General features: G+C 40.3%; 1 protein-coding gene across 1 annotated transcript in view; it reads right to left on the bottom strand.

Annotated features, from left to right (window-relative positions):
• Positions 1 to 13,043: 13,043 nt before the first annotated feature.
• Positions 13,044 to 25,094, bottom strand: part of Ca8 (carbonic anhydrase 8) — a 90,073-nt gene continuing 78,022 nt past the window's right edge. The window contains exon 9 of the mRNA XM_028770318.1: positions 13,044 to 15,769. The gene's annotated coding sequence lies outside the window, so the exon portion shown is untranslated. The remainder of the gene's footprint in view (positions 15,770 to 25,094) is intronic.

The raw sequence follows: 25,094 nt of genomic DNA, 5'->3' as shown, positions 1-25,094 counted from the left end.
TGCATGTGGACACCAGAGGATAGCATAGGGTGTCATCCTCAGGATTGCTATCTGTCTCTGTTTTCAGACAGGCTCTCTTTTGCTGGGCTGCAGTTGACTAATTAGTAGACTGTCTGGCCAATGCGCATTAGGGGTCCTTTTTGTCTCAGCTTCCCTAGTTGTGGCATTAAAAATGACCTCCGGTTTCCCATGAGTCCTGAGGGCACACACAGGTCCTGATGATTGCAAAGCAATTAATCGCTTTTCAGTCCGTGCTATCTCCCCAGCCCCATTTGATTATTCTTTATGTTTTTATTTCTTTGTCAAGGTTTTTTTTTTTTCATTTTCATAGTTGTTTAGAGAATACTTGCTATTACTTGTTATGGAGGTCATGTAATAGCTTACTGATGCCTTTCAAATATACTATCTATATATTAGTCTGGTAACATTGCTGCAATAAATATCACAGTCTGGGAATCACAAATAAACATAAACTTATTTCTAAACATTCTGGAGACTAGATGAGAGAGAGTAGATAAGTCTACTGAGATTTTTCTCCTTGCTTATAGGCAACTATCTTCTCCTTGGTGGCCATGGATCTAATTTTCTTCCCTAGGACCAATTTTCACGTATTCAAATCTCCTGGTTTTATAAGAATACCTGATCATGTTGATTAGTGGTTACTTTGATGGATTTATTGTCTCTCATTTACATCAGCAATCTAGATACTGTTACATTCACTGCTTATAAGAAATAGTGCTTCAACATCGGACTTAGAGTGACTCATAGTTTAGCTCACAACACTGTCACTTTGATGTTATTGTTACCAACTGCATTTTCCTAAGCAGATCAAAAATGTTCTAGTTCTTCATAGGCTGAAGCTGTTTCAGTTGCATTCTGGACATTTTAATGTTACATTCTGAGATTCAATGCCATAATAAACTCCTATTGAGTGTGTGTGCCTCTGTGTGTGTGTGCATGCGCGTGTTAGGCAGTAGTTGACTGGGTTGGGTTCAGGCTTCACACATAAGCAATAGTTCTGATGTCTGTTCTTTCTTTAAAGCCTTTGCAGTTCTAAGCAGATTTATCCCACGAATACCTCTGAGTCACCCTATGACCTGTGCAGTGGCCCATGTTTACTGTGCTCAGATTCTTTGTTGTGTTGAGTAGGTCCTATCACTGCATACACTGACGAGAATAAGCCTAGGAATTCATAAACAACCTATGGAGTTAGCTTTTGGATATCTTTCTTCTTTGCAATCTACAAGGACTTGCTCTGTGCCCCATTCTATTTGCTCCCTCAGCTAGAAGGTTGTTTTTCTTCACCATGGTTATGTCCGGAACACATTGCTGAGAAAACACATAGAGAAAATAAAAACCAAGAGCTTGTTTCCCCTGTCTCCTTGGGATTGCAGCCACACTAATAAGAGAAGAAGGGCCCTGTGACTTCCCTTTCATTTGGTTCCCATGGTGGTCACAAGTCACAGATTGCTTGGAGCTGAGTTTTGAAAGAAAAGAACAAAGAAAAGAAAGAGAAGACGATCCCTATTTATTTATCTCAAGCTTTCTTTTTATTCCTTGAGGCAGGTTTTCTGGAGGCAACGTAGACTTCATCTTTGGTTTAGATGAAGTTCAAATTCTGATCTTTATTCCCAAACTTCCCAGAAGCTCCACCCCTCCCCACACAATAGCTGTTACATGCACTTTGTGGTTTCGTGACTGAAAGGGGAGCTCTTGGTGGGAGACAAAGTATAAAAGGCTGATGCCATCCAGCCTTAGCCTGGATTTTCTGAAACAGAACAATGTGGAGCAGGAAGAGAACTCGTAGGACAGGTCTCTTCCATGCTTGTGCGGGGCGCGCGCGTAATGGTCTCGCCGGCAAAAAACATACACACACGCGCGCACACACACACATCACACACACGCCAGAATCCTTCCGTATGAACACGTTTATTTCCCTAAACCAAAATGGTGGTAGAAGACGAAGAAGGCGTGGGAAAGCACTGCCTATATACCCCAGAGCGGGGTATTCACCCCCTGATTGGCTGCTTACTCGTAGCGCGCCAAACGCCGTGGGATGGGCTTAGCTTTGGCGGGCTAACCATGGCACATGCGCAGTTTACTTGGTACTAGGAAGAATTACGGGCGACAGCGCCACCTAGCGATGGCGGACTTTGTCAGCTCTCGTGGCGGCTCCCAACATTGAGGGATCAGCCACAGCTCTCCCTCACTGCATGAGAGAACAACAGCTCTACATCACTGCATGAGTGACGGGTATGGTGCCATTCAGAATGACACAGGAAATGGTGTAGACAGAAGGAAGGACACGAAAGTTGACAATAATGAGAAGTCCTGCACAGCCTGACAGCTCTGGCTCACCATTTCACACCTTAGCATTTCCATAGTTCTCCTTGTAAACAAGATGGAATAATCTATTCAACATAGGTTGAGTCTGTCATTTAAATATTTCCTATTTTATTATATTCCAAGAGAAGTTTGTGCAAAGAGTTACCAAAAACACAGACTTTCTGAATGTCAATTTATGTAAGTTCCTTGCTGGTGTTACATTTGTGGAATTAAGACTTGAAAACCATTAATGATTCCTTGCCAATTAACCACTTCTAATCAATTACTTAAAATAGAAAAATAAAGTGGAGAAATAAGATTTCAGAGTAATTACTGTAATAAGGTAATAACTGATACTAGGCTACTCCAATGTTCTTTTCATTTTAATAAATGTTTCATTTTACTTTTATTAGTTCATGTTAATTACACAGAATAATGGATTACATTCTGACATTGCTGTACCTGCATGCAGTAGATGTGATCCCAGTTAAGCCCCCTATCACTCTACCTTCTCCCACTCCTTTTTCCTTCCACATTCCCAAGAGGTTTCAATGATTTCCATATCCTTCCTCTTGTCCCCAGATTCCACATATGGGACACTTTTCTTTGGAAGGTCCAGATTACTTTGCTTAACTTCATGGTCTTCAGTTATAGTCATTGTCCTGCAAATGACAAAATTGTATTCTTCCTTGTGGCTGAATAAAACTTCAGTGTGCATATATACCACACGTTTCTATTTGTTCATCACTAATGGCCACCTATATTGATTCTGTGGATTAGCATTGTACATAGTATCATGACAAACATATTGATATAGGCATCTCTATGGTGTACTTACTCAGAATCGTTGGGTGTTAAGGTGGTTTGAATAGGTACGGTCACCATAGACTCATGTGTCTGAATGCTTGGCTCATGAAGAGTGGCACTATTAGGAGGTGTGGTTTTGTTGGAATAGGTGTGGCCTTGACAGAGGAAGCACATAATCGTGGAGGTGGGCTTTGAGGTTTCATTTAAGGTCAAGCTATATCTAGTATGACAGCCTCATTCAGATCAAGATGGAGAACACCCAGTTCTTCCAGCACTGTGTCTCCCTGGATAATGCCATGTTTCCTGCTATGATAATGGACTAAACTTCTGAAACTCTAAGCCAGCCTCAATTAAGTGGTTTCCTTATTAAGAGTTGCTGTAAGTCATGGTTTCTCTTCACAGCAATGAAACCCTAAGACAAGTATTTACTCAGAAATGCTGTACAAGAGGTATCTATATACCCCCCCCAAAAGTTCTATTTTTAATTACTTAAGAAACCCTCATAGGGATTTACATGGTGGCTGGACTAATTCACATTTGTGGTGGTTTGAATGAGAAATGTCCCTCATAGGCTCAAATATCTGAACACTTGATCCCTCATTGGTGGGGACATTTAAAGGGCATAGCCTTGCTGAAGGAAGGACCTCACTGGAGGCAGGCTTTGAGAGCTCGTGGTTTCACATCACTTCCAAATTTCTCTTTCTGCCTCACACTTGCATTTGAAGATAAGGGCAATCAGTGCCCTGACGTCACTGTCATGCCTCTCTACCATGATGGACACTTATTCTGCTAGAGCCGTAAACCCAAACAAACCTTTCTTCTCCAAGTTGTGTTACAATGGTAGTGGTGTTTTATGGCAGCAACAGAAAACTAATATACCCTCCTACCATCAATATATGAAGACTTTTTTTCTCCGTGAAGTATTTGTTGTGTTTGGTGTGTTTTCCTGATAACTGCTCTTACTAAAGTGAGATGGGATCTCATGTGCCTTTGATTTACTTTTCTTTCTTCTTTTGAGAATGATGTGTTTAGTTCACTTGTTCATTTAATTGAATTATTTGCCTTTTTATAGGGTCTTTCTTTTACAGCTCTTCAATAGTCTGGATACCAGGCCCATGTCGGATGACCAGACAAGGTTTCTGGCCCTTCGTGGGCTGTCTCTTCCCTTTGTTCATTGCTCTCTTTCATGTGTGCTGCTATTTCATGCAACCTCAGTTTTCAATTCTATTACCTTCTGGAGAATTGGATGAAATTATTCAAGAATCTATCATCTATATGTCTATTTGCCTCACTGTAATTTGGATTATTTTGATTAGAGCTATTGCAAGTGGGATCATTTTCCTGACTGCTTTTTCAGAAAACTTAATACAAATGTATATAAAAGCTACAGAGCTTTGTGAGTTGGTTTTGTAACCCACTACAATATGCCAAGTGTTCATCAGATTTTCAGTTCCTTAGGATGAGTCTTTTTGAGTATTTTCAGTACAAAATCATATCACCTACCAACAGTTGTCATCTGACCTGTTTCTTTCATGTGTGTATCATTTTCTTTATTCTCTTGCATCATGACTGTGGCTATAAATTTAGACATTATAGTGAATAAGACTCAAGAGAGTGGACACCCTTGTATCATTCCTAATTTAAAAAAAAATTTTAATTCAGTGCATTATTAACATTCAATGTAATGTTGGTTTTTGGTTTGTCACATATAGATATTACTGTTTGTGTTATGTCCTTAGTTTTATCAGGAGTTTGCTCATTAAGTTATATCCTCTTGGCTTACTCTTGTATGTGAGTTCTTTGAGATTTTCCAATTATTTCAAATAATTTCCAAAACACAACCTAATGGCTCCCTGGATTTCAGTGAAAGGTTGTAATAGCCCTTTCTACTTGAATTGTATTAATTTAGTTCATCTCTCCATTCTTTTGGTTAATTCACATAAGAGTCTGCCAATCTTGTTAATTCTTCCCAAAAACAGAAATTATGTTTTATTAAATTTGAAATTGGCATTTTATTTCTCATTTTACTAATTTCATCTTTGATAATTCTTACTCCCTTCTACTAATTTTGGGTTTGGCTTATTCATATTTTTCTAAGAACTTGGGGCACATTTAATTTATTTTCTTGAGATTATTTTGATTTTTAATGAAGGTATTTATATCTACAAATTTTTTTTAGAACTACTTTTGCAATATCCCACAGATACAAGTTGTATTTTTATTTGATTCAGCTATATTTGCTTTTTCCTTTATTGATTTTTTTCCAATGACTAATTGATTGTTCAAAAGCAACTTCAATCTTCACATAACTGTATATGTTGTCTATGGTTGTCTTGCTATGATTTCTGATGATATCCCTTGCGATAAAATACAAACAAAATTGTTCTTTTTCATTTAAGACCTTTTCCCCCTTTAGACAGGATCCTTCATAGACAGGCATGATTGTTAATTTTGAAAACTTGACAAAGTCTAGAATCGCTTCAGAAAGAAGCCTCAATGAGGAATTCTCTAGATCAGTTTGGCCTATGAGCATACCTATTAGGTTAGTTGAATTAATTGAGGTGTGAAGATACACCCTAAATTTTATAGGGTGGCCCTGGACTGAATGAAAAGGAAAAAAATGCTCTGTTAGCTTGTATGCATTGGCCCATGCCTCTCTGCTTCTGACTATGGATGTATTTTGACTGGCTGCTTTAAGTTGCTACTGCCTAGACTCCTCTACAATGGTGATGTGTGACCCAGAATTGTGAGCCTGCAAACCTTTTATCTATTAAGCTGTTTTTGTCAGGCTATTTTATTAGAGACACAGAAAATAAAACTAAGACATCTTTGAATGATTTTTGTCATTCCAGTGCACATTCATGAGGTGCCCATGAGGAGACAAGAAGAGGCATTAGATCCCCTAGAACTGGATTATCTAGATATGGTTATTAGTCACCATGTGTGTGCTAGAATCAAACCCAGGTCCTCTGCAAGAACACCCAGTGCTTTCAACTGCTAAACCATCTCTCTATCCCCAAGAATCTTCCACCTTCAGCTACACTTTTATGAGTCATTCTACATGCTCAAGCTTTCTGTCTTTCATTGCTGTCAACTCTAATGGAGGCAGGATTCTACCCTTCCCTGCCCTCTTTTGCCATAGAGTCTAATATCAGTGTGCTGTTTTAAGTCTAACGTTTATTGTTTCTAGATTTCACCTGGTCTTTACCATCTACTATTGACTCTTATTCTCCCTTCCCTTCCATGGGACCAACATCTATCTCCCTGTGGTTTATCTCCCAATCTAGGGCTTTGATCCAAATGTATGAAGATGCAAAAGAAGTATTGGGTGTTTATCAGCTACCATTTCCTTTTCAGTAACCAACCTTCCCTTTTAGATTATCAAAGAGCAAGTGTCCTTGTGGTAGTAGAGAGTGTCCTTTGGGTATATGCCCAGAGGTGGTGCAACTGGGTCTTGTGGTAGGTTGGTTCCTAATTTTCAGAGGAACCACCATATTCATTTCCAAAAGTGTCTGTACAGATCTGCATTCCTACCAGCAATGGATGAATGTTCCCCTTTCTCTACATCCTTGCCAACATGAGCTGCCACTTGTGTTTTTGATTTTAGCCATTTTGATAGCTGTAAGATGGAAACTCAGAGTTACTTTGACTTACGTTTCACTGATGACTAAGGATGTTGAACATTTCTTCAAGTGCTTCTCAGCCATATGAGAGTCCTCTACTGTGAATTTTCTGTTTAGATCTGTACCCTTTTTTTGATTTATTTATTTTATTTATGAGTACACTGTAGCTGTCTTTAGACACACCAGAAGAGGGCATCCAATCTCATTACGGATGGTTGTGAGCCACCATGTGGTTGCTGGGATTTGAACTCAGGACCTCTGGAAGAGCAGTCAGTGCTCTTAACCGCTGAGCCATCTCTCCAGCCCCCTGTACCCTATTTTTAATTGGATTACTTTGTTTGTTGATGTCTAGCTTCCTGAGTTCTCCACATATCTTAGAAATTAGTCCTCTACCAGATGTGGAATTGGTGAAAATCTTTTCCCATTCTATAGGGTGCCATTTTGTTCTATGCACAGTGTCATTTGCATTCCAGAAGCTTTTCAGTTTTATGAGGTCGCATTTATTAATTGTTGCTCTTAGTGCCTGCACATTGGTGTTCTGTTGAGAAATATTCCCCACTTTCTCTTCTGTTAGGTTTAGTATATCTGGTTTTATGTTGAGGCATTAGACCCAGTAGGACGTGAGTTTTGTAAAGGGTGATAGATGCAGATATACTTGCATTCTTCTACATGTCGACATCTAGTTAGACCAGAACCATCTGTTGAAGATGTTCTCTTTTGTTTCCATTGTATAATGTTCACTTTTGTTTTTAAATCTTATCTACGTTCATAGCAGATTTCTTTATAATATACAGAAATTGGAAATAACCTAGGTGTCCCTCAAACAAAGAATAGATCAAGAAAATGTGGTATATTTACACAGTGGAGTATTACTTAGCTGTTAAAAATAACATCATGAAAATTTCAGGCAAATGAATGGAACTAGGAAAAAATCATCTTGAGTGACATAACCCAGACCCAGAAAGACAAATATGATATGTACTCACTTATAAGTAGATATTATCTATAAAATAAAATCATACTACAGTCCACAGACCCTAATGGACTAAATAACAAGGAGGGCTTAAGGGAGGACATATGAATATCCCTGGGTAAGGATGAAACCAAAATGGGCCATTTGGAGGTGGATGGAAGGAGAAAACACTGGAATTTTGGGGCATTTTAGGGGTGAGATAGAAATCTAGGATACACCCATCTCAAAAATATTAACCCAGAATTCCTCCTGTCTAAAGGAAATACAAGGACAAAAAGTGTAGCAGACACTGAAGGAAAGGGCATTCAGAGACTGCTCCACCTGGGGATCCATCTCATATGCAGACACCAAACCCAGACACTATTGCCAATGTCAAGAAGTGCTTGCTGACTGGAGCCTGATATAGCTGTCCTCTGAGACGTTCTGCCAGAGTCTGACCAATACAGATGCGGATGCTTGCAGCCAACCATTGGACTGAGCATGGGCATCCCAATGGAGGAGTTAGGGGAAGGTCTGAAGCTGAAGGGGTTTGCAATCCCATCGAAAGAACAACAATATCAACCAAACAGACCTCCCCCCAGAACTCCCAGGGACTAAACCACCAACCAAAGAGTACACATGGAGAGACTCATGGCTCCAGCTGCATACGTAAGGGAGGATGGACTTATCTGGCATCAGTGGGCTGGGAGGCCCTTGATCCTGTGAGGGCTCAATGCCCCAGTGTAAGGGAATGCTAGGGCAGTGAGGCAGAAGTAGGTGGATGAGTGGGTGGGGAGCACCCTCATAGAAGCAGGAGGAGGGGAAGGAATAGAGAGTTTCTGGAGAGGAAACCAGGAGGATAACATTTAAAATGTAAATAAATAAAACAACAAATAAATAACATAACATTAAAAAATGAAATCTAGGATAATGGAAATTCCCAGGAATCTATGAGGGTGACTCTAGCTAAGACTCCCAGTAATAGGAGATTCAGAGCCTGAACTGCCCATCTCCTGTAACTAGGCAAGACTTCCAGTGGAGGCATTGGTACACCAACCCAACCACAAAACCCATCAACCTACAGTTTGTACTGCTTGCAAGATGTACTGCATAAAATGGTACAGAAGTTGGATACTGTGTATGTAGACCATGCCACCAGAGGACTGGGCATAGGACTGCTGAGGTGGAACATGCTCAAATCCCGGAAATTTCAGAATTTGAGACCTACAGGAGTACAGCTAACTCCTTCCGTGTTTCCACGCCTGCATTAGGACATGCAACTGTGACCCCCAACTAGACGTTCACAAGCAGTCAGTCACAAAGCATAGCACCTGGAATTCTTTCTCGTGCAAATAGAGCAACATCAGCATCTTAGCTTCAAGCAATAGAATGTATTGGTTCGTATAGTGTCTCTCCACATGGAACAAAGCACACAAGTTATTTCACCAAGAATCATCTGAGACTGGCTGGTTTTACTAAGCTATAACACTTGAGGAGGACTTTCTCACTTGAAGCACTCATCATTGTACCCATCTGCCTGGCCAGGCTCCCTCCACACACCTCCTCTCATCAGATCACTGGCTCCAGACCTTGTCACTGCTGCAGCAGCTACAGGACCCAGGACCCTGGACACCTGGATCTCTTTATTCCCTTCTAAGAACTGTAATACTTCTGGCATTCCTGGTCAGGTTGGAGCCCTGTCTACCCTATTCATCCCAGATTCTGCTTCACCCTCCTCCTTCTGGCATACAGCAATGTCTGACTCCCCAGAGGTAAGAGGTGAGTTGTGGACCCCACTGGTTCTGGACTTTTCCCTGCCCTTACTGAGGCAGTGAGGTGCTTCGGTACTCTACCAGGGGAGGTGAAACATGGGACTAGAATTGTGGAAATGGCTAACCAATGACTGGAGCAGCTGGAGACCCATGTCATGAGAGGAAGCTCATACTTGACACTGCCTTGATGTCCAGGAACCAGAGGCCAGATAGTCCAGAAACCAAGAACAGAACCAAACACACCCAGCGAATATAGCAAAAGAGTAAATGAAATGATTCCTAATGATATTCTGGTATACTTATAGACAGGAGCCTTATATAATCCTCATCAGAGAGGCTCCATCCAGCAACTGATGGAAACAGATGCAGAGTCCCATGGCCAAACATTAGGTGGAGTTTGATGAATCCTTTGGAAGAGGAAGAGGAAGGATTGTAGAAATCAGAGAGGTCGAGAACACTACAAGAAAATAGCACATAGACTCAACTAACCAGGGCTCATAGATGCTTACAGAGTCTGAACAGGAAATCTTGGAGCCTGCATGGGTCTGACCCAGGTCCTCTGCGTATGTTACAGTTGTGTAGCTTGCAGCTTTGGGGACTCCTAATGGTGGAAGCGGGGTGGGGGGCTGTCTCTGACTCTATGTCTGCTTCTAGGACCCTTTTCCTCCTACTGGGTGGCCTCATCCAGCTTTATGAATGGAACTACTCAGTTTTACTATGACTTGATATGCCATGTTTGGTTGAAATATTAGATAGGGTTTTGTATCTCTGAGTCCACATATGTACATTTGTCCACATATTTCCTGTGTACACGTGGAAACTGTCCTAGGAACACACATGAAATTCAGAAATGTTTACTCCAGAATATTTTCTAACTTAAAACATTGAGAACATTTAATTTGAAATATGACCCCCAAATCATTTCCCTCTCCTGTAAAAGCTTATGAGGACTAATCTTCCAGTCCTGAGCCCTGACTGTGAGCAGGAGAGCATAAACTCCTTTTCCTTTAGTTTACTTTGACATGCCGCTAAAAGGTTAGATGTGCTAAATCTATGAGAAAAATGTTTATGGTGTTTGACCAAAAAAACCATTTTATATTTTTTTCAAGGAAGTCAAACAAGTCCAAGCAGCATATATGTAGATTTATGCCCCAAAACATCACAGGAAGAATGCTGAAGGTTGAGGAGAATTCAGAAAGCAGTAATAGAAAAAGGACCTGTCACTCAGACAGAAATATAATTAAAAATACCACACCAGAACTGTAGAGCCTAGAAGATAGAGGGTCATTCCTTGTTTGATAAAGACATTAATGAAGACATTATATCCAGCAAAACCAAGTTTCATAGATAATAATGAAATGAAGACTTTATGCCTAAACAAAAACCATGCAAACTTCCTGTAGTCTTGCCCCAAAGCAATGCCAATGGAAGATCCTTAGCCTGAAGCCTAACGCTATCAGACACTGATCAGAACATATATTAAAACAACAAGAAAGCACCAGAAAATGTAATTAAGTCACTGTAAAAGAATACTAAATGGGTATTTCTTACTTATATTATCACTTAAAAGACAAATATGTAAGACAATACTGGATTGCATGATTAGACCTACAACACACACATACACAGCATTCTTGACAATAACAGCACAAAGGCACAAAGAAACAAAGCAAAACTAGAGTGAGAAAGTGACACAATCAGTACCTTGAATCCCTGGAATAAAAGGAACATAAAGAGATTGACAAATAAGACTAAGAAACTCTATGAATATGTATTTACTTTCTCTTTAGTATGTACAAAATTATACAGATAATAATTCTAAAATATATTGTTGGTACATCTATAAATGATGTACGATACTATCTTTGATCATATGACAAATTAATATATATATATATATATATATATATATATATATATATATATATCACAAAATAGCCATGGGGCTATACTTTGGATTAACTAAGTAGATCATAATATTCAAGTTGGTATAAATCTAAAATTAATTCTCAGTAATTAATATATATATATTCTAATTTCTGATATATATGTATGCATATATGTGTATATATATACATATATATATATTTCTAGAACAAACAACTAATAATATAAACTCAAATAGGAACAATTTAACAATAATTAGATAGTTATAAATGTGTATACCCTTAACAACAGATCTAAAATGCACAAATAAAATAATAAAAGAATAAATAATTTAACAATACTAGTTAAAGACTTCAATATCTACTTTCAATAATAAGCAGAATATTGACAATAATTATAGAAGATTTAACCAAAACTGTAAGTCAACTAGAATGAGTAAGCATCTATAAAACACACCATACAAATGGAAAACAAGCATCTGTGGTCAACATTTCCATACCATTCTCCATGAGAAAGCCTATGTAACTTGTAAAAGATCCAGATCATACTAAATATATTGCCTAACCACAAAAAGTGAAGTCATAAATGAATAGAAAAACTTAGAAACTCATAAATATGTACAAATTAAACAACACACATCTAAGGGCAATTGGATTCAACATAACAGTGCAAATTGGGGAGAATAAATTGAAGTGAAAGAAAGTTTAAAAATATCATTTCAAGGGCCGGAGAGATGGATCAGTGGTTAAGAGCGCTGATTGTTCTGCCAGAGGTCCTGAGTTCAATTCCCAGCAACCACATTGTGGCTCACAACCATCTGTAATGTGATTCGATGCACTCTTCTAGTGTGTGGCTGAAGACAGCTGCAGTGTACTCATATAAATAAAACAATAAATAAATCTTTTTTAAAAAGTATCATTTTAAAATCTATAGGCAGCTCTATAGGCAACTGCTGAATAGCTTAAGAAAAACTTACAACTGTAAATATCCTGATTTAAAATAAAAGTATCGATGAAATAACCTAATCTTACCCCTTAAGATAACGGAAACAGCAGAGCTCAGATCCAGAGTAAGCATCAAGTAATGAAAGAAAATGCAAACTACACCAGAAACACAACTGAGAAAAACAACAAAATCCAACTTCAGTTCTTTAGAAGGTTTAACAGAACTGTCTTTGGATAGACTGAATAACAACAAAAGGGAAAGACTCCTAGGGAAATGTTTCAAGGGGTGCTGGCACTTGCTGCCAAGTCTGATAATCAACTTTTGATCTTATCTCTAGGACCTGCATGGTAAAAAGAGAGAGTCAACTCCTGAAAGTTGTTCTCTGACCTCCACGTGCATCTGTATGTTATGGCATGTGTATATCCACACACATACAAACACACACATCTTTTTCTCATGTAAAAAAGACTGAAATTGTCTTGGCTGACAAACCTTCTAAGAACAATATCCCCTTCACAGACCATTAAGATTATTGATGACTACAACTCAGATACACTTTTATATGGAAGGGTATTTCGGCTTGTTGCCTTTACCATAAAAATATCAAGACTTGTGGAAGTCACCATATATTCCTAATGGCTTCCCTTACTTCTGTTCCAGAAGGCTCGGATCCCATTGCAAAACTTTGGATTTTCTTTCCCAGGCATCATCAAAGTAATGTAGATTTGAGAATGGTTATTTACAGTTTTATTGATGGATGAATTAGACTTTCAAATCCATTCATATAAACACACACTAATGTTTCTATTCTGAATCAGTTGCAATTAGCACTTGGGGGGATTTTCATACATAAAAATACAGGTTGGGCTTAGTGGCACATATCAACTCCAACAGAGTCAGGCAGATCTCTGTGAGGTTAAGGCCAGTCTGGTCTACACAGAGATGGGCAAGACCACCAGAGCTACACAGTGAAAATTTCTCTCAAAAAAGGGAACCAAAGCGATAGAAAGAATATAAAGACTATAAAGCCTCTGTAAAAGTACCTTTTATTTGCCAGATGTAACTGTCATCTCAGAGGCTTACTGCTGAATAAAATCATCCTTTTTAGTTCTTTCTGATGTCTGGCTGGCTGATTCAACCCAGCTGTTCTGACTCAAACTCATCTCCAAGATGACTAATTCAAACTGGATCCTCTTGGCTTCTCACTGAATTGCTCTGCTTGGATAAACTTAACTCTTGAGTTCCACAAACTGAACCGTATTGCTGCAGGAACTGAATGGAACTGAACAGAACTTCACAAACTCAACTGAACTCAACTGCATTCAACTGAACTGCACCAAATTCCACTCAGTTGAACAACACTGTGTTGCCTGAACTCAACTGAACTGTACTCCCTGAACTTCCCTCACCCCCACCAGTAATGGTCTCCTTAGAGTTTGGCATATCCTATCTCTGACTCATTCTGTCAAATCTTTCTTTGATTTGTAACTTTGTCTACCCCTTTATTAGACATCACTTTCAGCTGCTTCCTTCTGCAAACGAATATTACCTACATTGTTAGGGATTAAGGGTGTGCACTAAGGGCGTATCTGTATTCCAGCCAGAGGGATTATATCATTCTGGCTGGATCACACAGATCTAGAAAGTATTTGGATGTGATCTCTTTCCAGAGCAGTCATGTTGCTGGATTAAATTTCCTCTACAAAACTCGCCATGGATATTAATCTTAAATGGTCATTTAAGAAAAAACTCAGAAATCAAATTTGATTGCTTTATGAAATTCTTATGACAGCTAGATATCACTCTGGAAGACAATTATATTAGTTTTGTTATTACATTTTCCACTTTATATATTTCAGAGTAAGACGGGTGGAGAGTATAGGAAGGATGAGACATGAAAATCCAAGTTCAGGTCAGCTCTGTAGGAGTGGAGACCTAGACCCTCATAGATGACTGTGTCTCAATCACTGGTCTACCAAAGTAGCACTAGGAGAACCATTTAACTACCACCCATGAAGGCCTTTCAGTCTAGTCCATTAGCTATAAACTATGATGTCCCCATAGCCACGGCTGAACATGGATCTCACAGTGCTAGCTTGGAAGATGTAAAGATTTCAATTGCAGGATTTATTTTTTGTTTGTTTGTTTGTTTGTTTGTTTAACCTACATTTTAACATTTTCATTTCAGCAAATAATAAAAGTTCAAAAAGGCAGGATCCAGGCCCCCTCTTTCTCATCAGAGGCCCTGTGTGTGACTGCTCTGTTGTGTTCCAGGGATACTGACCCTTCCTGTACTCCATTTCCCTCGTGACCATGGCTCTAGTTTTCCTTCCTGCCCAAGACTCTATGTATAATCTTTTTTGCTTCTGTTTTAAGGGAGATCTCTTGTGATTTTTATTTTTATTGTTTCCCTTAATGTGGCCTTTACCCAACAGATCTAAAACCTCTGAATGGGTGCTTATTCTAGCTACCAGCACACAATCCCTCCAAATTGAGATTGTTATTTTGAAGTTGTTTCTTTTCGTAACAATTAAAACAGCCAATAAAATTTATTTGGGAAGTTCTGATTTCTTCCATTATCTCTACCACTTTACACCATTCTGTCACACTGAACGAGGATATGACTAAGGATGAGCTTAATTGAAAAAACAGGGTATGGTTGACCCTTATCTTTCCTCACCACAGAAGTGCAATTTGTAAAGTATTTTGGAGACTTACAAAATGTACAATACTAAATTAACAGAGTATACTAATGGATTTGTATTTCTATCACGAAAACGCTATTACTGGTATGCTGTCCCCATCTTTCTTCCTATCTACTTTTATTCTATTCTTAACTCTACAGAAGCCATACTTTCAGATATGCCATAACTATATTAGAGTCAATTAAATTCTTTTTTTAAAAATAATATGGAAAGTATTTTGCATTAACTTGAAATTTTTTTCCATGACAAAACAGTTTGACATTTAATTTGGTGCGATTATTGAAAAAAAAACGAGATAATTTTTATGACTCCTTCATATTGTGTTTTGATGTTCTAAGCTGTTGTAGATCAAAACTCTTTATTACCAAGAAATACACTAGTGAGCATATTTTCTAATACAGACAGAAAAAAATGGACGACTTGGTTCTGGGAATGTGTTTTTCTTATTTCATATATGATACAATCATATTAATAAGTCTGAAAACTACTTTTATTCTTTCTACACATAAGCAACAAGCAGTATGTGCAAAAGTATGAATTCTAGAAGCTGTGGTGTGTGCATACACACTGATTTTCTTTACAATGAACAGCCATTTCTAATATTTCATAACAGCATGTTTACAGACAATGGTCACAGATATCCATCAAAGCTGCAGTAACTGAAGATAATGCAGGCTTGAGGGTTAAAAGGAAGCTGCCACTCAAGAGTTCCCACTCTTCATCAAAGGACTCCATGGGACCATTGTCTTCTTCCTTCAGGCAAAGAGAACAAAGCAGTGAAGTTATTTGCATCCTTCCATAGCATCTGAAAACCCTTTCTAAAGTCTAACTGAATATAGTAGAAATTAAATATGAGATAATGCAGAAATTTTAAAATATCTTCACAAGTTTGCTCTCTGAGCTATTTTCTAACAAAGCCTAGCATAATTTTATTTCTATGTCAGACTGAATTAGAATACAATGTCAAAGCCACTGATATTCTCAACTAAATTGGTACTTGAGTTATAAATTAAATACTTACATGTTAGGTTTAATAAAAAATAAAGCTTTAAATTGCTAACAATTTCATGTGTTATAAACATAATCAATAATAACTATTTCTTCCTAGTCATAAAACATCTTAAAGGTCCTAGTAATTTCATGGTTAAATGTAAAACAATACATTGGACAGTACTTTGGAGACATAACAAACCACAGGTTTCCCAATGTAGTGGTTTGAATGAGAATGGCCCCCACAGGCTCATATGTTTGAATAATTGGTTTCCAGTTGAAGAACTATTTGGGAAGGAGTAGGAGATATGTGGAAACAGGCTTTGAGGTTTTTATACTCAGCTTTCTCTGCCTTGTTGTATCTCAAGGTATAGGTTTTAAGCTACTGCTCCAGTGTCACACCTGCCTGACTGCTGCCAGGCTCCCCAGCATGGAACCATGAGCCCTAAATTAAATATTTTCTTTTATAGGTTGCTTTGGCCAAGGTGTTTTGTTATAGCAACTGAAAAGCAACTAAGACATTCATTTAGGGAAAATAATGTCAGCTAAGACTAGAATCCAACATCTTACTGGAATGTAGATACTGATATGCTCATGCAGAGGCTCAGTGTCATAGTTTCAGACAATAGCTGCCCATTCAAAGACAGAGAATGGCTCAGTGGTACAGCACGTCCCCAGTATGTGATTCAGCCCTTCATCACCACAAAATGAAAAGCTAAGGATTCAAAAAGCTTTTTGAGAGAGAATAATATTTCTAGAAATTGATAACAAAGCCAAAGCCACCTGGCCATTCTTATGTGCAAGAATATTCACCATGACCACCACCATCACCACCACCACCACAGTGAAAACTGTAAACACTGACACAACAAAATACATTTGAATTATCCATATAATATCACCGTTCTATCAGTCCATGTGTCTGTATACACTTGCAAGTCATGAATGTGCAAATACAGGTAGTTTATTAAAAAAATGGGTTTATTAACATGGGGGTATATAATTTCAAACTATATTTCAAACAAATAATATGCTACAGTCTTTAAAAATATTTCAAACTGACAGATTAAATGCACACACTAACCATATACAGCATGATGATCTGAAATGTATTGTAGAATGGGTAAATCAAGCTGGACTGTAGAAGCCTTACCTCATACTGTTGTCATTATGTGGGGAGAACACTTAAAACCTATTATTTCCATTTTCCAATAATACATCATTTTAAACTACAGTCACAATGACATTCTCTTGAATGCATTCTTAATTTAAACTTTATAATATTGGCCAATATCTTCTGACTCCTTCTCCCATCATATCTATAATATTGAACCTCAGAAATCTGATTTTTCAAGGGTAAAATAAGACATTGTCAAGATACATATTTTGACAACAATAAACACAAGGATTACAAATGAAATACATGAAACTGAATGCTAATAAAAATCAGTGCATTTGAGAGTTAAAAGGAATTTAATGAGCATGAATTCATTTTCTGCAAATAAAACTAAATCTTTCCCAAATGCGTTCCTAACAATACCAAAAGCTGGCTGGGAAAATAAATGTCCCAAAACCCCATGGAGACTCTGGTAATAGAATTCTTTAACTCAAAACCATCAGAATCTCTTTGCTAACTTGCACTGTAAATATCTAAACAGACGTTATATTCAGGATGGGGACAATCTTTTCTGACTTAAGAGATCTCCCCATGGACCAAAGCTTTATAGAACTCATTTGGGATAGGTTGGTCTACAAACTTTATCTGAAGTTCATAAAAGGAAATTTTACTTGAAGAATATCTTAATTTCTAATAAATTTTAACCTCCAAACATCAACTAACAAAATATGAATTCGTAATATTCCATAAGTTTGAGATTCAGACCTTACCTCATATGATATGACCTCAAGCATATGTCCACAATGCAAAGGCTTACATGTTTCCTGGTTCACTCCAGGGGCATGACTGAAAGGTTCTCAGCAAATGCCTACGACATTCTAATTTATCTTGGCATGTGATGTGCTGGTAAATTAGGATGCTTACTCTGCTAAAACTTGCCCATAGATGATGCTAGAAATAATACCTGCTGAGTTTTTTGATTCTTTGTTTTTGTTTAGATTTTTATTATCTGTGTCTTTCCAACAACTGAAATGATACCTTCTTGTGGGACTGCGTAAGGGTATCCTGGGTCATAGTGGAGCAGGTGCCTAGAACCCCGAGACTCTGCAGATTCTGGATGGGATTCTGCGTGAGAACCAGCAGGAGTTTGGCACCCCCCCAGAACCCAGGATCCTGAAAAGCAGTCACAGTCTCCATAGAATTACATAGGCCAGGCTATAGGCCTCAGGCCCTAGGGATTTACATACTAATGAAGGCCAGATGGCAGAGCAAATTAAACATGCCTCCCCCAGATCCTCCCCCAACCCTCCCCCTTTCTCCCTCTCTATATAACTCGGGACTGCCCTGAGTTCTCGGGGGTATGCCTAGATCCATCTATCATCCGCCATGACAATAAACCTTTTTGGAACCAAGGACTTCCTCGTGTTATTGGGGCCTGCTGCCGCCAAGGCCTCCAGGCCACTGGAACCATAAGATTCCTCCGGAATGTGGGACCCGCCACAGCGGTGGAAGCCCCTCTGGGGCCCCACCGCTGTGGTGGCCTCCAAATTTTCACCACATTTTGGCGCATCCAACGTGGGGCACAGACACCCACGGACTTCAAGGACCGGGCCACCCCAGTCTGCTACAGAACGCAGCCGAGCTTCCCGCCCTGCTTGTCCGGTGCTGTGATGAATCGACTCAGTGAAGATTCCACACTTCTCCCATGCTGACTAAAGCTACAGCTGCTTAATCTCTCACTTGGAGGATCTCTGTGTTCCAGCCATGAGGATCCACATCTTCAAGCAAGGTGGCCAGGCCACCAAGTCTGCTAAGCAAGTACAGTCTCTCCTATGGGTGCTGCTAGGGCCTCTTTCTTCTTCCCCTATCCCTCTCCTTTTCTCGGTTGTGGGCTGTCCGACGTGAGCCCACATGCCCCCGTCTCGGTCCTACGAGCCAAGGGCTTGAGACCAATCGGTCCCTGGCTGCCTCAGAGTACAGGGATTCCCAATCCCTTTCATTTTCTCGGCAGTGGGTTGTCTGACGTGAGCCCACATGCCCCTGTCTCAGTCCTGAGAACAAAGGACTCTAGACCAGTCCGTCTCCGGCCAACTTCTGGCCCGGAGATCCCCAGTCCAAGAGCTCAACACCCCCGTGGAACCTGAGTGAAAATTCCCCATGCTGGGCGGGGCCCCACCATGCTCACCTGGTGTTACAGAGAATAAACTCAGCCAAGATCCCGTGTGTTCCTGCCATGCTGGCCTACTGCGTCATGGCAGACACACGGACACACAACACAACAGAGATTCACGCCCGCATGGGCCTACATCGTTCCCTACAGGTGGTAGAGGAGTCAGACAAAGCCAGCTCCAAGAGTATCCCCCGCTGGCGTCCGCCAAGACCCTCTCCATGGAACCGTGAGTAACTCCAGCCTAGTCCCTAAGACTGGCAACTCTCTATCCTTTCTCCCTCTTTCTCTCTCCACATGTTTTGGGCCAGTGTTTTCTCTCTGAATCTTAACTACCACTAGCTCCTGCCTGGCTCAAAAGACTAGGTCTCTCTCTCCCTCTTCTCCACGTGTTCGCTACAAAACGGCAGAGACTCCTTAATCTCCATTCTTTACCCCTCCCCCCAAAAATCTCCCAAGCTCTGCCTGCCAAGAGATTTGTCCCTCCCCCAGGGGTTAACTTTTCACGCTAAAATTCCCCCACTCCTCTGCCATTTGCGGCCGGCTGGTTACAGCCCAGCTGAATCGCCTGTAACAACAGGGCTGGCTCCCTGTTTGCCCCCTCCCCCACTTCACCTTCTAAGTCATTTGCAGCCCCTATAGCCCAGCTGGCTTGCCTGATAACAGAGGGTCTGAGACTCAGTCTACACCCCTTTGCCTCTGTTTACCTTACAGTTTCTTTCTCACAACTAAAAACTCCAGGCTGAGCCTAGAAAAACTGCTGCTGCCTGTCCACCCCCATCGAGCTGCTGACTCTAGGTGCTAGCCTCTAGGTGTCTCCCTGCCATAGCTCAGTCTCACACAGCCTTTCACTCCTTCTGACTCTGTTACCAAACTTCTTTGTTTTTCGCTTTAAACTTTTCCTCAAAGTTAGCCTTTCTTTTCCCTAAGAAAAAACAACAGGAGGAATTCCTTGGCCTCTCTGCTAGAATACCCAGCCACCACATGGTAGCCCAAACCACCACATGGCAGGACAGGCCTTTCCTCCACTACTTCTAAATCTGCCATTAATGCCTTTTCCCCTAACAGGAATGCCTAAAACAACAGTGTTTGTGCTTTTCAACCCAAAATTTTTTGCTTTTTGTTTAGATGTCTCCTTTTCACTCATGATATATTCTCAACATTTTTTTTCAACTTTTAAAATTTCTTCAAGGTTTGAAAGTCATCTAAATCTACTTCCACAGGTTAAATCAACATGCTGATCACCATCTTCCAGCTCTTAATTAACAACTAGTTTCCTTTTACAGACAAACTGTTGCTGCCTACATAATTAATATGGTTTTCTTCCTCAGTCAGCTAAAACAGACTCAAAGGTGACTTCTAAGACTGAAATTTTCTCAAACACCTTTGCTTTCTAGGATCTCAACGACACACCATGACGTACCTGATCCCAAGTAGCCTAATGCTGGCTACACACCCTTTACAGACATCCCCCTGCTGGGATGCCGCTTCCCTTTTGTGATTATTCTACAGGTGCTCCCACAAGTCCAGCAGAGACTTGTAGAGCCTCCTGGAACCTGCCTAGGATGCAATGCTGTCTTCCTACAGCCACACCACCTGACTGCAGATTCCAGAGACACTCTGAGATCCAGAGACGCATGCCAAAATCCAGAGATGCTCACTGAGTCCTATAGACAGATTCAGACCTTCCAACTACAAATGAACTCTTTTGCCAAAGTCAAATAGCTAAAGTGACGTGTTAGTGAAGAAATCATAATGTCTATTTAGATTACTCAGATGTCATTACTCTCAAATTGTACAATGTATATTTAATTGATTCCATGATCCCTTACCTTCCCTACCCCCCAACTCCCCTTACCCTGTGACGTGATTACGCTAATACCTCTGGCCTACATAGTGCTTTCTTTCAGCTTCCTCATCCAAAATTTTCACAGTGACCCCCCTTTCTTAAAAAAGTAAAGGGGAGGAGATGTGGGACTGCGTAAGGGTATCCTGGGTCATGGTGGAGCAGGTGCCTAGAACCCCGAGACTCTGCAGATTCTGGATGGGATTCTGCGTGAGAACCAGCAGGAGTTTGGCACCCCCCCAGAACCCAGGATCCTGAAAAGCAGTCACAGTCTCCATAGAATTACATAGGCCAGGCTATAGGCCTCAGGCCCTAGGGATTTACATACTGGTGAAGGCCAGAGGGCAGAGCAAATTAAACATGCCTCTCCCAGATCCTCCCCCAATCCTCCCCTTTTCTCCCTTCCTATATAACTCGGGACTGCCCTGAGTTCTTGGGGGTACACCTAGATCCATCTATCATCCGCCATGACAATAAACCTTTTTGGAACCAAGGACTTCCTTGTGTTATTGGGGCCTGCTGCCACCAAGGCCTCCAGGCCACTGGAACCATAAGATTCCTCCGGAATGTGGGACCCCTCTGGGGCCCTACCGCTGTGGCGGCCTCCAAATTTTTGCCACACCTTCTAGGTGCTGGGGACATAGTTCATTTGTTAAAGAGCTTATTTTGCAAACATGAGGTATCAAGTTCCATTCCCAGAACCCAGTAAAACTCCCAAGTTTGGTAGTGTGCACTTATAAACCAGCATCACAGTGGTGGAGACAGGTGATTCCTTGGGTTCATCGCTCAGTCAGCTTCACGTAATCAATGAGCCAGTTGCAGGCTGTGATGCCCTTTCTTACTAGGGAACCCAGCAACTAAGAGGCACTCCATGCTGATCTCTGGCACCCTCTGAGGCCTGAGATCACAGTTCCTGCCTTCCAGGGTTTAAGAGAATGAAATTCTGCCAGAGGACAATGTGTTGAGCACACTGGCCCCAGGCTGGAAGCCCACCTACCAGTAAGTATGTCAGGTGCTTCCAAAACATCTCACCTGATGTTCTGTGCACCAAAATAAATGTGAAACACGGCTCAGTATTTTCCAACACGATAGCAGATGTTTGAAATTTTCTGTATTTCAGAGAGCGTTCTAAAAGGATGGAAATATGATAGGTCTCATCTGGGCCACTTCAAAACTTCCCATCATGCTACCTGACCAAAGCAAATGCACATTGTACATACATGCATATGCACATGCATAAAAAGTATGACGAAACAACAGCAGCAGGTGTTCCTGTTTAACTTTTTATTTGTATCAGAATTATGTTTAGGCTGTTTAAACAATTAAATAAGTAAAAATGTTTGCTATGTAGACTACATGTCGTCTGCCTCACAGGTCAGCAATTTTCTAATCAGTTCTTTCCATAAAAAGATTTTATGAACATCTCAGATCATGATCCTCTAAGCCCACCATCCAATTTGCTTAAGTATTACCTGTTGACTTTCCCAGTGGCAAGGGAAGATTTGAAGGTCTTTCCTCTAGTCACTCTCCCCTCCCCCTCAAAAAAGGCACACAACCTGAGACAAATACATAAATCCTTACCACAACCCACCCAGCAAATATATTTATACTGAAATTTTGGTTGAATCGATTATTTTATAGCATACTAATGATAAATGTCATTCAGAATGAAATTATGTGCAGCATTAGATCTTTTCCCCTGCATGTCGCTTTCTCTGAGTTGAATAATCACCTTGGAACTTTTTATAATTACTCGAATTCAATGCTATTTACTAATTGTCCTACTTGCTTCAAGAGGTTGAGACATATCTTGTGACTGAGAGAGTGAGTACATCTTTATATCCCAGCACTTTGTGAGGCAGATAGAGGTAGGTGTCCTCAGATCAAGGCCTGCCAGGATGCACTTTGAGCCCCCCCACCCCACCCCCCGTCCCTGCATTTGCATCTCTGCGAAAACTTCTCCCAGAAGCTCATATTCAACTCATTCACATTTGCACTGACTGATTCTGTCTCCGATCTCACCCCACTGCTATCCTGGGCATGTGCCTGGTTGGACAGATGGACAGCTCCACCAGACACTGCACCACAGCCTGGGTAGAGAGGAAGAAACCAGAAGCGCTGAGTTCTCAGGAACTGGCTCCTCCACCCCGTTTACCAAGTTCCCTACCACCAGCTCTAGGCCACTCTCTCCACAGGGTATTTCTAAGCATCTGCCAGGCTTTGGAAGGGGATTTTAAGTTGTAACTGCTTCTCAAGTGGCATTTAACCAACACAGCTACCACTAGCTTCTTTGCCTTCCGATGTCCAAGGCATCTGAGGCAAATTCAGTCCTCTGAGCTCAACAGGGAAACCTCTGCTACCTCCATCACCATGCCTCATCACCATGTCCCATCACCACGCCCCATCTCTACTCCCCATCACCACACCACAGCGTGCTTCCAGCCTGTAGAGTGCTGCTGCCTGTGTCTTTCCTCTTGCTTTCTCATCCTTTCGAGTTTGTACACTTAAAGAAATTCTCTTTTCTGTTATTTTAATGCGATTTATGGTTAAAAAAATGCCAATGCTCAATCAGTGATCATTATTTATGACAAACATTCCCTTTGACACATTCTGTGTATTTTCTAAATTCTTTCTGATAACCATACCATCGGGTCATCAGAACATGAATCTGTTCGATAAAAGAATCTAAAGAAATGGCAAACAAACAGAGGTAATCAGGCTTGCATTCTCTGCTTTGGGATGTCTTCCAAATATCCTCTTGTCTAAATATAAACAGAAAAAAAAAATCCTAAAATGTAGAGAGAATTTTCTGTTCGTCAATGATTATTATTCACAACAATGACCTTGAAGTATAACCACATTCTAAAGTCTGTTAAATCATCAATTATTTCAATATAATTACAACAGATGTTATCTTTCACATGCCTATTTTGAACTTTAATTTGTCTTTTACTAAGAGACCCCTTGGAATGAGGACAATTCAGATCCCTTTAGGGAGTTTCCTGGAAAACTATGAACAATACAATTGCACGAGTGTGCACATCCTGCCCCTCAGAGGCTGCTGAAGGTTAGACTCAGTTAACTGACTATCTACAAAAGTATCCCTTTTAACAACAAAAATTCAAAATCGAGTCTCCAAAATGGGAAGTTTTCAGAAATGGTAACATGGGGGTAGTGATAGCACCTGTTCTTGAGAGAACCTAGAATATGGTGGGTCAGAAAACCACTCCAAAAGTCAGTTAGGGGATCCAAATTCTTCCTCTGACACCAAAAGTACCAGGCATGCACATACCATACACACATACATGAGCACCAGGCTCACATATAGTACACACACATACATGAGCACCAGGCACACACGTAGCACACACACATATGTGAGCATCAGGCACATACATAGTACATACACATACATGAGAACTAGGCACACACATAGCACGCACACATACATGAGCACCAGTCACATACATAGTACATACACATACATAGTACACACACATACATGAGCACCAGGCATGCACATAGCACACACACATACATGAGCACCAGGCACACACTTAGTACATACACATAAATGAGCATCAGACACACACATAGCACGCACACATACATGAGCACCAGTCACATACATAGTACATACACATACATGAGCACAAGGCACATACATAGTATACACACATACATGAGAACTAGGCACATACGTAGTACATACACATACATGACCACCAGGCACATACACAGTATTGACAGAATTGACAAATACTACTACTACTAGGGTTTAACTAGACAACCCCAAGTGGGGGAAAAAAAGAACTGGCCATTATTAGGCACTAAATGAAAGGATCATTAGAAAAGCAGGAAACCTAACAAATTATGTTTCCCACAGAACATTAATCAATATGAAAACAAAATGGAAAAAGATACCAGTCAACTAGTCAATGTGGACCTAACAACCATC

This window comes from Grammomys surdaster, unplaced genomic scaffold, assembly GCF_004785775.1.
Source record: "Grammomys surdaster isolate TR1022 unplaced genomic scaffold, NIH_TR_1.0 64, whole genome shotgun sequence".
Taxonomy (NCBI): Eukaryota; Metazoa; Chordata; class Mammalia; order Rodentia; family Muridae; genus Grammomys; species Grammomys surdaster.
The sequence above is the reverse complement of the archived record's forward strand: the minus strand, read 5'-3'. Positions and strand labels throughout refer to the sequence as shown.